This window comes from Triticum urartu, chromosome 1A, assembly GCF_056163025.1.
Source record: "Triticum urartu cultivar PI428250 chromosome 1A, HENAU_Tu73, whole genome shotgun sequence".
Lineage (NCBI taxonomy): Eukaryota > Viridiplantae > Streptophyta > Magnoliopsida > Poales > Poaceae > Triticum > Triticum urartu.
Genome location: NC_141873.1, coordinates 220,449,165 through 220,460,930, shown reverse-complemented (window position 1 = coordinate 220,460,930; position 11,766 = coordinate 220,449,165).

Sequence of the window (11,766 nt, the reverse complement as noted above, 5' to 3'; positions counted from 1 at the left end):
ACTCTCCTAATACTTGGAGTTTGACAACTGGTTGACGCCGGTTGATACTCGAATGAATATAGGCACTTCTTCTAGTCAACATTGATGCTTGTCTGAGTGAACTTTGGAGTACATAGCAGCAGCATAAGTACATGTCCATCTGATCTTTTTGTGCAGTTCTACTGAAATCACCCAATGTAATTATTTGTCTGCGAGTTCAGGATCCAAGTTACTCCTTTATGAAATCGGCAAACAATAGCACAATACCAAATTACCAATACATATGACAAGCACAATAATCAGGATAAAGACCAGTACCAACTTGTGTGAGGTAGCATATCAATTACTATTTCCTTTGACTGGAATCCGAGATAAGCCAAGCGACTAACAGCAAAGGAAGAATGCAAGCCCAGATTAGCGACTGGCAGGAAAGGAAGGAAGCTGTCAAGGCAATGAAACACCCAAAGTTTTTGTGCAGTTCCACCAAAATCGAGCATCCATGTTGGCACATATATTGAGAAAGTGAGATTACTGTAATAGTAGGACTAGTTGATGAAACATACACTAATAAATAGAAGCACCCTCATTATCTTAATGGGTAAAGTTAGCAACATAGTAGTCTTGCTTAAAGAGAGGTATTTGTTTATTTAATCAGTGCCAATTAGCTCAACACTCAAAGCATTTCCATGTATCATAGGTTGCAAAACTTTAACGTGCAAAGATAATGGAGTTTCTCATGACACTAGCATGATACAAATAGAGATGACAGCAAACTAATATGGATGAAGGCCTTAGGCCGGTACAAACCTGAGGAAAAAAGCTTATTCATGTAGTCCCATAAGAGATGATAAAGCACTCACTAGAATCACTCAACAGTGTATATTTTTGTGCACTTCAAATGTATGGTTGAAATCACTCTTGTTTACCAGTGCTGAGATTATATCAAAAGATTACCAAGAACTTCCAGCAGAGTTAAAGCACTGGCTGGGATACAGTTCATTGTATTGTCTTGTGTAGTTCCACTAAAATGTATGATTGGCACAACATGATCCCTGTTTGCACAAGTAGAAATAAGGTGAAACCTTCATTAGCTTGGTGAGAAAGGATAGAAATACATTAGCATATTACTCTAACAGTAGCATCAAATTCATGATGGACAATATGCAAAACATTGCCTCATTAAACCAATGGCAATAAATTGACATGCAAAACAATAGCACTATTATGTCATGACACTAATAATATTCCCTCCCTGCTCCACCACATGATTCACCTCCATAGACAAACATACACACGTATATGATTCGGCATAAGGTGCCACTAAAGATTTGTTTAACTCCGACAGGAAAATTAGGCAGCAATAAATTAGTGGTACTTAAGTACTCCTAATTAATTAAGTGGCCTTGCAGGAGAGACAGCAGAAGTGGAAGGGCTCCCTGAAGGATCGTCTCACATGTAAGGTAGACGTTGCCGGAGCCCTTGAATGGCCTCGACTGAGGCCTTTGGCTTCAGCAAGATCACCTTGGCACTGTTTATTCTTCTTATTCTTTCTCTTCATCCTCTGTTTCTCTTTCTCCTCATCAATTGGTGAAACCAAGTACATGATTGGCCTTCTATTTCTGAATTGGTTTTGTCAGTGGGGGAGTACAAGTGTACTAGTAAACAATCTCTCCCTAATAATAAAGCACGGATTGACTTTGTCAGGTTCACCATCACAATACGCTTTCTTCTCATGTCATAATACGCTTTTACAATTCGTATGGACAAAATCATAATATAAATGAGGTGATACTAATTTGGGATACGCACTAAAGATTTACCGTAAATTCGTCCGCCTTTGGTTTTGTCTGTGATCGTCCCTCGCTAGACTGGGCGAGGCACCGTAGGTTCGGCCATCGCCAGTCACCATATGGGCCATACTGGGCCAGCCCTAACTTTTGTTTGTAAATTCGTCCACCTTTGGTTTTGTCTGTGGTCGTCCCTCGCTAGACTAGGCGAGGCACCGTAGGTTCGGCCATCGCCAGTCACCATATGGGCCGTACTGGGCCAGCCCTAACTTTTGTTTTAAAAAAGATGGTGCTAGAGGGATGTGAGGTTCGAACTCATGACCAGTCTCTTTCTCCGACCAGCAGCCAACTGAGCTACCCAAGTCCTTTGGTCAAAAAGAAGGTTGACTTACTCATCAAATAGTCCCACCACGGCCCCTTACATGATATCATCCCAATTTATATATGCTTTTAAGTTCCTTGTATCAAGGCAGCATCATGGGGATCAATTAACGAAAGGAATTTCAGGATCAGGAACGAGAAAGATGAGGCGAAGATTCAGAAAAATTGGTGCAGCCAGCCATGGGTGTTGTGCCCAGCCTAAGAGGAAGGTTGCAGCAAAAGCTTGAGCTAATAAATCTTCAAGGGGAATTTGCTTGCACCAAACTTTGAAGATCACGGGCTGTCCCAGGGCTTCCTCCCCCTCGGCAATTCCAACTGAGGATCGTTGCTTCCACCGATGCGCTAATGACCCCTGTCAGGTTGCTGCCCGTGCCATCCTCCCCGAAGTTACTGCTCCCCTCTGTGTCCGGGCCCTGGTTCAAATTTTCGCCATGATTTGCAGTAGCGACAGGTAGCGCGTCGGGCGCCGACCCCAGGGCGGCCGCAGCTCCCCCGTCAGCCAGCTTCGGGCGGGTGGCATCCGCAAGGGGAGCCCCTTCTTCGCCCCCACTGGTATCTGGGATCATCTGGGTCGCCACTGTTGGGCCTGCACCATGCGCTTCAGAATTCAGGCTCGCGACGGGGTTCGACGCCCTCATACTTTGACGAACTGGTGGAAGGTCACGATCCGGCGGCTTCCCAGGCTTAAGGTGTTCCCCCCCCCCCCCCCGAGAATTCAGCGATGATTCTCTTTCCCTGTGGGAAGAGCTAGGAGTCACCTCACACCTAGACTCCGTACGCTGGATGCATGTCTGACACTCGTCCATGAAGTTTCCAATCTAACCAACAGCGGGACCGACCATGGCACCAAGGCCTGGCGGTCGAGAGGCGGACGATGCCGCAATAGGGCCATAACGCATCCGCGGGGCGCGCATGGCAACATCTCCGGCGATGGCCAGGCCGGCTAGGCCGCGGCCGGCTTGTGGCGGGGGCGTAGGGGGCCTCGCCCCCTGTTCGCCTAACCCTAGTTTCATTGTGAGACTAGGCAAAGAAAGAACAGAATGAAAAGATACCGTTCAAGGCTAGGCTTAAGTGGCTTTGATGCAGTTGATAGCAATGTCGTAGTGGAGGACTAGCTCTTTAGTGGCATGAATCTTTGCACCTTGAAATAAAATCGATGAATGGGAGATATATTTACGCTCATGTGCGGGATTCCGTGGACAACCCGCCTTGGAGGCTTACGTGTGTCTACGGCGAGCCCCGGACCGAGGACCGTATCTTATGTGGACGCACCTCCGTGACCTACACCAAATGGAAAACTTACCATGGGTCGTGATCGGAGATTTCAATGAGGCTATGTGGGGGTTCGAGCACTTCTCTCAAACTCCTCGACCTGCAGGTCAAATGATCGCCTTCCGTGATGCTTTGGAACTGTGTGGTCTATGTGATCTTGGCTTCTCAGGGATTTCCTATACTTTTGATAATCGGCGGGCTGGAAGTGCCAACGTCAAAGTCCGGCTTGACCGGGCTGTGGCAAATAATACTTGGCGGGATCTCTTCACGGATGCTAACATCAAGCACCTCGTTGCGCCGAGCTCGGATCATATTCCGATCCTCCTGAAGTGCTCCACGGAACCGGACCGGCCTGTTGTGGTTGGCCGAAACCGGCAGTATGAAGTAATGTGGGAGCGGGACGCCGCCCTCCCGGAAATGATAAAAAATGCATGGGCTGAGATCGGTGCACTAGGTGACCTGGGCGACGTGGCTGCTAGTCTTGGAAAGGTCATGCATACGCTCCATGGATGGAGTAATAAAGGAAATTAACAAATCTCGCTCTCTCTTGGAGGAATTAATGCTTATGAACGCAGATCAGCGGAAGATACGTGAAGCAAATGATCGTTTGAACGAGCTCCTCTATAGGGAGGAGATGCTCTGGATGCAGCGTTCTAGAGTCGCGTGGTTACGTGACGGCGACCGCAACACAGGATTCTTCCACCGTCAGGCTGTTTGGCGGGCACGGAAGAACAGGATAAAAGCTCTTGTGGATGATGATGGAGTGGTGCAAAAGGACCATGCAACAATGGCGTCTATGGTGAATGATTACTTCAGTACTCTTTTCACGGCTGATACATCGTTGCAAGCTGACCCTGTTACTAGGCTTATACAGGGACGTGTTACTGCTAATATGAATGATGGACTGTGTGCTGACTTTACAGAAAAGGAGATAGCGGATGCTTTGTTCCAGATAGGGCTGCTAAAGGCACCCGGACCGGATGGCTTTCCGGCTCGTATGTTCCAAAGAAACTGGGATGTACTGAAAGTAAATGTTACTACAGGGGTGAAGGAATTCTTTCGCACGGGAGTCATGCCAGAGGGTGTTAATAATACGACAATTGTTCTCATCCCCAAAGTAGACAACCCGATAAAACTGACTGATTTCAGGCCTATTAGTCTCTACAATGTTATTTACAAAGTGGTTGCAAAATGTTTGCTGAACCGCCTCAGGCCAATTTTGGATGAAATTATCTCGCCAGCTCAAAGCGCCTTTGTGCCCGGACGTATGATTACTGATAATGCTCTTTTGGCCTTCGAGTGTATTCACCATATTCAGCAGGAAAAGGATCCAGAGAGAAGTTTTTGTGCCTTTAAACTTGACCTATCTAAAGCTTATGATCGGGTAGACTGGACATACTTGAAGCAAATGATGCAAAAGTTGGGTTTCACTCAGCGGTGGGTGAACTGGATTATGGCTTGTGTCACCTCGGTGAGATATTCTGTTAAACTTAATGGAACCCTCTTGGACTCATTTGCACCGTCGCGCGGGCTGCGGCAAGGTGATCCTCTCTCCCCGTTTTTGTTTCTGTTTGTTGCTGATGGTCTCTCCGCTTTGTTGAAGGATGGTGGGGACCGTGGTCTGTTCTCACCTATCAAGATACACTAGTAGAAAAAGGGTCAATCGTGAAGCACATTAGTGCCGGTTTGTATTTGAGCCGGCACTAATGTACATTAGTGCCGGTTCCAACGGCTAGCCGGGCCGCTTTCATTAGTACTGGTTCGTGGCGAACCTTTAGCACCGGTTCGTGCCACGAACCGGTACTAATGAGAGTGGTGGCAGGATGTTGTCAGACTGGGGCCCCTCCAGCACCTTTAGTACCGGTTCGTGCCACGAACCGGTACTAAAGGTCATCCTATATAAACCCTTCGTCCACCAGCACTCTGTTCTTCCCCCTTTCCCCTCTCCGGCCCTCTCCTCTATTCTTCCCTTCTTCCTCTCGAGTTCATCACAAAATTTGCCCAAAATTTGTCAAGATTTGAAGGCCCTCATCCATTCAAATGATCACAAAGGTTAGCAACTTTGTCCTTTCATCTCTCATTGCTAGATTAGCTCTTGCATTGGTTTATATAGTGATTAATTTGTGAGTTTAGTAATTTGGGAGGATATATATATATGTGCTAGTATTTGATTTATATGCAATTTGAGGTCAAAAATAACACTTAGTTTGCATGTGTAGGTGTGGTTTACTTAGTGCCTTCTAAATCTCCATCGTAGCCACCGTCGATCGCCCGCACCGTCCCATCGCCGGCACCACCTTGTGGTGAGCCTCTTGTTCATGAAATTTTATATAAAAATTGATGTGTGTGATTTGGATATATAGTTACTCGTATAATTATCTTACCCGTACGTTGTTTGTTATACATATAGTGCCATGGTTTTGATATCCGTCCCCGTCGGCCCTAGTCCTTGTTATGATTCGGATGTGGTATGTATATTCTCTTTTAAAACTAGTTGCATTTCATGTTTATGACAAATTATGCCCATCAAGTTGACATAGAAATTTTTTCTAGGAGGTATCTAAACCTGAAATTCCAACCGACCCTATTGCCGAGAGGTTAAATTTAGTTGAAAGAGAAAACGAGTACTTGAAAGAAAAATTGAAAAGAATTGAGGGGGAGAAGATGGAATTGGAGTTGCATGTTGCCGATGTCGTCGATGATCACAAGATCAAGATGGAGAAAATGCGCTTGAAGATTAGAAAGATTAGAAAATATGCCATCGATAGTGAGGCTTGGTATAATTATGTTGTTGGATCCATTGTTACCTTAGTTGCGATCTTGATCGTATTTGTTGTTGCATTTAAATGCTTTAGCTAGAGAGTTATTTGTTTGTTGCATTTAAGTGTTGTATGAACTTTATGTATGAACTTGTATTAATTTGGTCTATTCGGTGTTGTGTAATGAAGATGAGCCGGCAATGGATGTACGATGACCGATGCTCTCCCCAGTTCGTTGAGGGCGTGCGTACTTTTCTGCTTGCGGCTGAGGCAAACAAGCGGGCGGATGGTTTTATGCCTTGTCCATGTGCTCGCTGTAAGAATGGTCACAATTACTCTACGTCAAGAACCATTCACGTCCACCTGTTTAAGACCGGTTTCATGCCCCATTATAATGTTTGGACCAAGCACGGAGAAAGAGGGGTTATGATGGAAGACAATGAAGAAGAAGAGGACGACGACAGCTATCCTGGCCATGGGTTCCCTGAATACGATGATACAACAATGGGGGAAGAAGCTAAGCCGGTAATGCGGGAAGAAGCTAAGCCGGCAATGCGGGAAGAAGCTGAAGAAGAGGCATCAGATGAGCCCGTTGATGATCTAGGTCGGGCCATTGCCGATGCAAAGAGAAACTGTGCAAGTGATTTGGAGAAGAAGAAGTTGCAGCGCATGTTAGAGGATCACAAAAAATTGTTGTACCCGAATTGCGTAGGTGACAAGAAAAAGCTGGGCACCACACTGGAATTGCTGCAATGGAAGGCAGAGAATGGTGTATCTGACAAGGGATTTGGAAAGTTGCTGGTAATGATAAAGGATATGCTTCCAAAGGACAACGAATTGCCCGAGAGTACGTACGAAGCAAAGAAGGTTGTCTACCCTCTAGGGTTAGAGGTGCAGAAGATACATGCATGCCCTAATGATTGCATCCTCTACCGCGGTGAGTACGAGGATTTGAATGCTTGCCCGGTATGTGGTGCATTGCGCTATAAGATCTGCCACGATGACCCTGGTGATGTCGAGGGCCGGCGCCCCAGGAAGAAGATTCCTGCCAAGGTGATGTGGTATGCTCCTATAATACCACGGTTGAAACGTTTGTTCCAAAACAAAGAGCATGCCAAGGCGATGCGATGGCACGGAGAAGACCGTAAGAAAGACGGAAAGTTGAGAGTACCCGTTGACGGGTCGCAGTGGAGAAAAATCAAAAGAAAGTACGGGAAGGACTTTGCAGATGACGCAAGGAGCGTATGGTTTGGTCTAAGCGCAGATGGCATTAATCCTTTTGGGGAGCAGAGCAGCAACCATAGCACCTGGCCTGTGACTCTATGTTTGTATAACCTTCCTCCTTGGTTGTGCATGAAGCGGAAGTTCATTATGATGCCAGTGCTCATCCAAGGCCCTAAGCAACCCGGCAACGACATTGATGTGTACCTAAGGCCATTAGTTGAAGAACTCTTACAACTGTGGAATGGAACAGGTGTACGTGCGTGGGATGAGCACATGGGGGAAGAATTTGACCTAAAGGCGTTGTTGTTCGTGACCATCAATGATTGGCCTGCTCTTAGTAACCTTTCAGGACAGACAAACAAGGGATACCGCGCATGCACGCACTGTTTGGACGATACCGACAGTATATATTTGGCTAATTGTAAGAAGAATGTGTACCTGGGACATCGTCGATTTCTTCCGAGCAGGCATCCCGTAAGAAAGAAAGGCAAGCATTTCAAAGGTGAGGCAGATCACCGGACGAAGCCTCGCCACCGTACTGGTGCTGATGTACATGATATGGTCAAGGATTTGAAGGTGGTCTTTGGAAAGGGTCCTGGTGGACAACCTGTTCCGAATGACGCTGACGGACGCGCACCCATGTGGAAGAAGAAATCTATATTTTGGGAGCTGCCCTATTGGAAAGACCTCGAGGTCCGCTCCGCAATCGACGTGATGCACGTGACGAAGAATCTTTGTGTGACCCTGCTTGGCTTCTTGGGCGTGTATGGGAAGACAAAAGATACACCTGAGGCACGGGAGGACCAGCAACGTATGCACGGAAAAGACGGCATACATCAGGGTCATGCAAGCTACGCTCTTACCAAAGAAGAGAAGGAAATCTTCTTTGAATGCCTGCTCAGTATTAAGGTACCGTCTGGCTTCTCGTCGAATATAAAGGGAATAATAAACATGGCAGAGAAAAAGTTCCAGAACCTAAAGTCTCATGACTGCCACGTGATTATGACGCAACTGCTTCCGGTTGCATTGAGGGGGCTTCTACCGGAAAACGTTCGATTAGCCATTGTGAAGCTATGTGCATTTCTCAATGCAATCTCTCAGAAGGTAATCGATCCAGAAATCATACCAAGGTTACAGAATGATTTGGTGCAATGTCTTGTCAGTTTCGAGTTGGTGTTCCCACCATCCTTCTTCAACATCATGACGCACGTCCTAGTTCACCTATGCGAAGAGATTAACGTTTTGGGTCCTGTATTTCTACACAATATGTTCCCCTTTGAGAGGTTCATGGGAGTCTTAAAGAAATATGTTCATAACCGTGCTAGGGCAGAAGGAAGCATCTCCAAGGGCCGTCAAAATGAGGAGGTCATTGAGTTTTGTATTGACTTTATTCCTGACCTTAAGCCGATTGGTGTTCCTGAATCGCGGCATAAGGGCAGACTGGATGGAAAAGGCACGCTAGGAGGGGAACAAATAATATGTATGGACGGACATTCTCTCACTGAAGCACACTACACAGTTCTACAGAATTCCGCCTTGGTGGCTCCGTATATGGATGAACACAAGAATTTGCTACGCTCCAAACACCCAGAGCGGTCTGATGACTGGATTACACGTGAACAAACCAGGAGTTTCGCCAGCTGGTTGCAAGCACATACCATGCATGACACCTCTATTGAAGATGACCTGTACTTGCTGTCCCAGTTACCATCTTCGAATATAATGACTTTCAAAGGGTACGAGATAAATGGTAATACATTTTACACGATCGCCCAAGATAAGAAGAGCACCAACCAAAACAGTGGTGTCCGCTTTGATGCAGAAACCAAGACGGGGAAGGAAACATATTATGGTTATATACAGGACATATGGGAACTTGACTATCGACGTGGTTTGAAGGTCCCTTTGTTTCGGTGCAAATGGGTCAATATGACACGAGGCGGGGTAACGGAAGACCCGCAGTACGAAATGACAACAGTGGATCTCAACAATCTTGCATATGCAGACGAACCATTCGTCCTAGCCAATGATGTGGCACAGGTTTTCTATGTGAAGGACATGTCTACCAAGCCAAGAAAAAGAAAAGATAAGGAAGCGAATGCATCGTACGATGAGTCAAAGCGGCACATAGTTCTTTCTGGGAAGAGAAACATCGTGGGAGTGGATGACAAGACAGACAAGTCAGAAGATTATGAAAAGTTTGATGAAATTGCTCCATTCACAGTGAATATTGACCCGAGCATCCCGTTAAATGATGAAGATTTTCCATGGCTACGACGCAAAGGGACACACACGAAGAAAAAGTTTCACACCCAAAGATCTGGGATGTGATCGGCTTAGCTATCATCACTTTCTTCTGTGTTTCACACCCAGGAGGGAATCTCTGTAATAGTTAGGGTAGCTAGTTATGTGTTTTGGCATTTGAAACGCGAAGAAATTTTATGTGCAAGCAAATTCTTTCATGCATTTATTGATTTTTTCAGCTAAATGACCCTGAAATTGAAAAGCATTTCAAATGAACTCAGAAAAGGATGAAAGTTGGCATGGTATCATAATTTCACCCACATAGCATGTGCAAAAAAGTAGAGAGGGTTACCGCAAAAACTGGATACACTTCGTGTACAAAATGGACAATCTGTTTCGAAGTATCAGGGTTTCGGACGAAAACTCATCCGTTACAAAGGCATTTCATTTTTAAATAACTTAAGCATTACCAAATTGAATATAATGATAAAACACACTAATATTAAACATAATAAAAAAGAATCACTAGAAAATGTATTTTTAAAGTTAAGTTATTCACAAACTAGTGATTCACACAAATTTCAAATAATTCAAAATTTAAACTATTCAAATTTAAAAACTACCGGCACTAACTGAAAGTTTCTAAAAACTATCAAAAATATTCACAAAGAAACTCTAAATACAACAAAAAACAACTAAAAATAAATAAAACAAAATAAATAAAGCAGAAAAGAAAAAACTAAATGAAAAAAGCCCACCTACCGGGCCTCAGCGGCCTGCATACGACTAGAAACCCAACCTGTTGTTGGGCCAGGATGCAGGCCCGCAAGCCCAATAGGCCCCACAGGGCAGAGTAGCAGAGGTAGGCCTAGAAGGCCTACTTTAGAGAGGAGCTCGAGACAGCAGCGGCGGCGGGGCTTATAAGCAGGTGTGAGCGCCCTTCGGCTAGCGAGGTGGGACTAAACTTCTGCGCCCCTCGCCTGGCAGCGCACCCCCTTTAGTACCGGGTCGTGGCACCAACCGGTACTAAAGGGGGGGCCTTTAGTACCGGTTGGAGCCAGGAACCGGTACTAAAGGGGGTTGCTCCCCCCCCCCCCCCCCCCGCTTGGCCTGGCCAAAACAGGCCTTTAGTACCGGTTGGTGGCTCCAACCGGTACTAAAGGTGTCCCCTATATAAGAAACACTTCGAAAATTTTTAGTTTCTCATCTCCCACTTCTCTCTGCCGCCGCCCCGTCCCGCGCCGTCGCCACCCCCGTCGCGCCGTCCCCCTCGACTCCGCGACGCCCCCGTCCTCGTCGCGTCGTCCCCGTCGACTCCGCGGCACCCCCGTCGCCGTCCCAGTCGCCGATCCCCTCGCTTCGCCGTCGCCGTCGCCTTTGGATCGACCTCGCCCTCGCCCTCGCCATCGCCTCGACCTTGCCCGCGCGCGCTGTGAGCCCCTCCCCCGGCCCCTCTCCTCCCTCCAATCGATCGTAGCGCACACCGGCGCCGGCGCCGGCGCCGACCGTAGCGCACACACACGCGCGCGCGCACACACACACTACATGCACACACACACACACACACACACTACACACACACTAGCCGCGCACACACACACAATTTTTCTGTTTTTAGCTTTTAGTTTTTTCTGTTTTTCTGTTTTTCATACAAAGTTTTAGATGAATTAATTAATTAGATTAGATTAATGTCAAATAGTATGTAGAAATGTTAGTTATAATATATATAATGTCAAATGTTATAGAAATGTTAGTTATATAGAAATGTTAGAAATTTTGGAAATGTTAGTTTTAGCTAGCTAGATGAATTAGATTAATTTCAAATTGTTAGACGATGATCGATGTTTTTTTAGTTTCTTATATCTTTAGTTATAAAATTTAGAATTTGCATATATGAAATCATCACAATCCATCATTTAAAAAATGTTACTTTACTTTTGCGGCATATAGTATTTTGTTCTCGACGATGCCCGGCCCGCATCCTCGCCGTCGACACGTCCGCGACGACGTCCTACTTCAGAGGACCCATGTCCGGGACTGGGCTCCGCCGGGCTGGCACTGGGAGGTGCTACCTTCAGGGGCGCGACGCTTGGTGAGGAACCCGGCCCCGGGTCCCGTCG